Consider the following 6,000-nt stretch of genomic DNA (forward strand, 5'->3'; position numbering starts at 1 on the left):
CTTAGATATAAACATAACTCATCAAGGTAAGCTCCTAATATGTTGAAGTGTGTCAATTTGCAGCTGGTTTTAAGGTTGAATATTAGAGTTTGCATGTTAGCTTAGTTTGGATTTGTTCTTGATTGCTTGGCTGAGTTTTGGGGCTAGCCTTTGTTAGGTTTTGATGCTGAGATTGTGTTAAAACCTTTGTGATAGTTAGTTTTGACTGTTTGCTTGATTTTGGGAGTAATTGGACTGGTTTTTGAGGTGGAAATGTTGAGTTTTTCTGGGTTCGAGGGGTAGGGCCGCGGCTCTGTTCTTGCTGAGCCGCAACCCCTTTGAACTTGAGGCATCAGGAAATTGGAGGCGCGCCGCGGCGCGTGTGGGAAATTTTGAGGCTAGGCCTCGGGTTGAGCTGGGGGCCGCAGCATGAGTCCCTAGGGCCGCGAGGCTTAAGGTACTTTTGGGTTTTAAAGAGGTTTTAGGCTCGGGATGGATTTTATCACCCAGATTGATAGGAGTCAAGGTCCCGGAGATTAGAATTGTGATTCAAAGTTATTTAATGGATTAGAACCTGATGGATGAATATTGTCAATGTGTTGTGACTAGGGTTTCGACGAGGCTCAGGTTAGGGGACTGTGCTCGGGGCATCGGTGCTTGGAAAGCTCGGGACGCAAGTAAGAAAACCACTGTTCCCATAGAGCTTGTATGCAGAGTAGAGCCCAATATGTTTGTATTGCAGGGCGTAGCCCTTTGATTGAATTTTTTTCATGTTCAGTATATGTTTTATTATGCTATGAATGCAATTGTGTAAATGTTCGGCAAGAGCCGGGAACAGTGCAGGCCGAGGTCGGTAGGGGCTGGGAACGGCAAGGGGCCTGGAACGGCGTTAGGCACGTGGAGTGCAGCAAGGGGCAGGGAGCAGCGTTGAGCACGTGGAGTGCGAGTTGCCAGGGCGAGACCCTAAAGGATACCTGGGATATCGTCATGGTGTGGACCGCGAACCCAGGGCCTGGTAAAGCACCTGGGACAGCATGGACGTATGTTTTTTGCCTATTGATCGCCTGTTTATATGCTAAGTGTTTGTTATGCATATGCTTTCTGCTTGTGAGGGTTTTCTTGCTGGGCTTCGGCTCACGGGTGCTCTATGGTACAGGTAAGGGCAAGGGGAAAGTCGACCAACCATGAGTACGGAGAGCGTGAAGCAGCGCATATATGTTTGGCCTGCCTGGCTGCCACAGCCAGTGGTTTTGGGAGATGGTTGTACTAAAACCTATATTTTGTCATCTAGTCGACTTTGTTTGTACTTATATGTTGTAAATATTTCTAAACGGTATTTTGGGATCCCAAATGTCAAACACTTTATGGTTTTTAGTAAATGGAATTATTTTCAAAGTTATAACTCTGTTTATGATTTAATTACACTTTTGACTTAAAACCTCGATTAGCGAGTTAAATGCACGTTTTAAACTCACTTAGTAACGGCTCTGAGGAAGTAGGGAGTTAGACCGGTGCCACATACCAATGCTTGTTTAACAAGATGTTCGCTAACCAAATTGGGATAAATATGGAGGTGTATGTCGATGACATGCTTGTCAAGTTAAAGATTGCCGAAAACTATGTATCTGATCTGGAAGAGTGTTTTGGAATATTAAGGAGGTATGACATGAAGCTGAATCCCCAGAAATGCATTTTTGGGGTGGCATCTAGAAAGTTCTGGGATTCCTAGTCAACACGAGGGGAATAGAGGCAAATAAAAAAAAATTAGATCATTGTTAGAAATTCCTTCACCCAGGTCGCGTAAAGAAGTTCAAAGCCTAACTGGAAGGATGGCGGCTTTAAATCACTTCATTTTAAAATCCACTGACAAGTGTTTGCCATTCTATAACTTGCTCAGAGGAAACAAGAAATTCGGGTGGACCAAGGAGTGCGAACAGGCATTCCACGACCTAAAAATGCATCTGGCCGAGTCCCCGGTACTATCTAAACCAATGTCTGGAGAGTCTTTATTCCTTTATCTGGCTGTGATAGAAAATGTTGTCAGTGCCATGTTAGTTCGAGAAGAAGACCCTGCTCAGAAACCAGTATATTATGTGAGCAAGAAACTTCTTGGAACCGAGCCACGATACCCACTAATAGAGAAGTTGTCATTCTGTCTAATATTGGCTTCCATAAAGCTTCGACCATACTTCCAGTCTTATTCTATCAACGTCTTGACCGACCAACCTTTAAGGTAGGTTTTGCAAAAACCTGAAACGTCGGGACATCTTTTGAAATAGGCCATCAAACATAGCCAGTTCAAAATATTGTACATGCCACGAACCTCAATCAAGAGTCAGGCCTTTGCTGATTTTATGGCAGAATGTACCGATTTTTAAGAAGAGCTCTTGAGGGAGCCGATGCAGGACTTATGGAAAATCTTTGTTGACAGATCGTCAAACGAGAACGGATTAGGAGATGGGATCATCTTAATCTCACCAGAAGGGCATATGTTCTATACAGCTCTGAGATTCAGATTTGAGGCATCCAATAATGAAGCAGAGTATGAAGCCTTGTTTGTAGGGCTGAGGGTGGCAAGAGAGTTGAAGGCGAAAGTCGTCCAGTGCTATAGTGATTCCCAGCTCATGGTGAATTAGGTATTGGGAGAATACCAAGCTCGAGGCATCAAGATGGTGGCCTGCCTAGCTAAGGTAAAGGGAGACTTTTCTGAATATGAGTACAACTCTATTGAACAGATACCCTGCGAGCATAATTCTAATGCTGGCGCTTTGGCATGACTTGCTACCTTGAAAGAGGCTAAAACGTTAAATGTAGTGCCAGTGGAGTTCTTGGAGAGCCCAAGTGTAACAGGAGAAGCAACAGAGGTCGGAATGATTGATGCAAGACCGACCTATGTGACTCCTATAATGGAGTATCTCGCAACTGGAAAGTTACCTAATGAAAGAAAAGACGCGAGAAAAATACTCTATCAAGCTCCAAGGTATGTAATAGTCGACGTGACCTTATATCGGCGTGGCCATTCGTTGCCTCTCCTGTGATGTGTTCTGCCCAAGGAAGCAAAAATCATTTTATAAGAAATACATGAAGGTTTTTGTGGAGATCATGCTAGGGGGGAAAAACCTGGCACTAAAGGTACTGAGACAGGGCTATTTTTGGCCCACTTTAAGGAAAGATTTGATCTCGTATGTCCAGAAGTGTGACAAATGCCAATGTTTCACCATAGTTGCCCGAGCTGCTCCAGTCGAGCTAACAATGATTACCTCCCCGTGGCCATTTGCAGCATGGGGAATTGATCTGATAGGTTCCCTACCAATGGGAAATGGAGGAGTTTGATATGCAGTAGTGGCAATCGATTATTTCACGAAGTGGGTAGAAGCAGAACCTCTGGCAACAATCACTTCAAAGAAAGTCCTGAATTTTGTTGTAAAAAGTATCATTTGTTGATTTGGACTCCCTAAGAAGATCGTATCAGATAATGGGACACAGTTCGAAAGTGATCTCTTCACAAACTTTTGTGAAAGATACGACATAGCAAAGAGTTTCTCATCGGTAGCATACCCACAAGCCAACAGGTAGGTCGAGGTTGTGAATAAGACCCTTAAGGCGAGCCTGAAGAAGAGGTTGGATGAAGCCAAAGGATTATGGCTTGAACAACTCCTGCAAGTACTCTAGGCCTACCGAACTTCTCACAGAACCTCCATGGGGCACACTCTTTTTTCCCTAACTTTTGGAGGTGAGGCCATGCTTCCAATTGAAGTAATGGTAACTATTCACAGGCAAAGGACGTTTGATTAAGAACAGAATAACAGGCTACTTAACACATCTCTCGATATGATCGAAGAAAAATGAGAGGAATCACAATTACATCTCGCCCATTATCAACAAAAGATCACTAGCTATTTCAATTCAAAAGTCAAGGGGCGTAGACTGGGATTAGGCGACCTGGTTCTTCGAAGGGTCTTTTTGGTGAATAAAGATCCTAAGGATGGTTTGTTGGGCCCGAACTGGGAAGGACCATACCAGATTGTAGAGGTCTTATGCGATGGAACTTTTAAGCTAGCTCGACTAAATGGGGAAGTCATCCCACGGACTTGGAATGCTCTTCACTTGAAAAAGTATTATCAATAGTACTATCATCAATGTAAGGCTTGTTTATAAAAGTCGTTTCAATTAAATAATAGATGGATTATTAAATAATCACTTCTTAGTTTTTTTATTACAAGCTCGTGTTCTCATAATTGTAAAAGCAACCAGGAAAGTTTATACATTCTGGTTGCTTGGGGGCACATAACTGAGGTCGGTGAGTTTTTATTAAAAAACAAACAAAATCAAGCCTACTCGGATAAGATTAAAAACTTAGAAACTTGGAAAAATTGATTATTCAATGGCTTTTTAAAGATCAAATTTTCAATAAACCTAGCACAAACTAAGCTTTAATTCATATAAACCCTGGATATAACCAGGTCTGAAACTTAGAAGCTGGAAAAAGTTTATTATTCAAAGGCTTTTTAAAGCCTGAGTTTTCAATTAACCTAGCGCGAACTAAGTTTAAGTCATCTAAAACTCTGGATATAACTAGGTTCTGGGCCTAATTCTCAACAGGTATAATGCTATTAAGTTTATTAAAAATCTTGGATATGACCAGGTCCGAGGCCTGGTTCTTAACAGGTATGACGCAAATAAACGAACAAAAACTTGGACATAACCAAGTTTGGTAAAATCTATCTTGATCTAAAAGTTGATCCCTAAAATTTTGAATGTACAAGAGTCTAAGGATTCATAAACATGAGAAAATAATAAAGGAAAGACAAATAGATCACAAGTTAGATATATATTGAAATAAAACAAACAAATGTATTGTCACATTGAGGAGAAATAATCTCGAGCTAAGCCCGAAGGCAATTGTGTAATACCAAAAGATTTTTAGACAATTACAAAGAAAATCATAAATGAGATCATTGGGCACCGTCAGCTCGCCCACCCGAAGTAACTTCCTTACCATCTCCCTTTGCCACTCTGGAAGCCTCACTAGTCTTGGAGGGTTCTTACAAAAATTGAACCTTGAATTTAACAAGGTATGGATCCCACAACCCAGGCTCCATGAAGGAGAAGTTCCCATCCTAGTTGAAAGCCCAGCAATGGTAAAGCATCTCCTCCATGGTTGATGATGACATAGCCGCTTCCTCCTTGGCTTTAACTTTGACCTCGAGTAGTTTCACTTTGAGCTCACCATTCTCAGCCTGAAGCTGTTCAACATGGTGGTTCACCTCTGCGACCTAAGCTTGGGAGGTGGATAATGCGGTCTTTGCGGCCTGCTTGCCTTCTTGGGAAGAGATAAGAGCAGCCTTAACAGCATGCTCATTCTTCTGAGCAACTATTAAGGCAACTTTGGCGGCATGCTCACTTTCCATAGCAACATTCAGGGTGGCCATAGCAGTGGCCAACTCGGCTCAGATCTCTTTGTTTCTAGCCTTAGCACGAGCTATGCTTTGGCCTGCAGAATAACAAAACAAGTTCAAATTAAAACAAAAAAGAGGAAGAACACAGTAAACAAAAAAGAAGCAGGTGTAGGAGAAGGACTCACGGTGAGGTTAATCCCCATGGAAGATTTGAGGACATCCTCCGGGCTGCGCTCCTTTGTGGCCCTCAGATCCCTCGCACTGGCTTTATATGCATGGCCCACCACGTGATTCATTGTCTCATACACTATACCCCGAAAGGCCTCGGGGATCTTTTCTAGGTCCTGTGGCTCAACCGGTATTTGGATGATGGGGGCCTTGGCTTGAATTACTTGGGGAGATGGAGGCATGTGTCAAGAGGGAGGAGGAGGAACTTGCCCAATGGTTACAGTAGTCAACGGAGCTGGCTCCTGAGCGTAGCTCGCGTCTTTACCCTTAGAGGGAGATTTTGTAGTATCCTGCATTTTAGGATTGACCTTCTTCGTCACCCTAGGCCTCTTCACGACGGGGCTCGTTCCGGACCTTTTAGCCAGAAAATCAGTCCTTAGGTCGGGAGCTCCTA

The sequence above is a fragment of the Humulus lupulus genome, chromosome 2 (assembly GCF_963169125.1).
Source record: "Humulus lupulus chromosome 2, drHumLupu1.1, whole genome shotgun sequence".
NCBI lineage: Eukaryota > Viridiplantae > Streptophyta > Magnoliopsida > Rosales > Cannabaceae > Humulus > Humulus lupulus.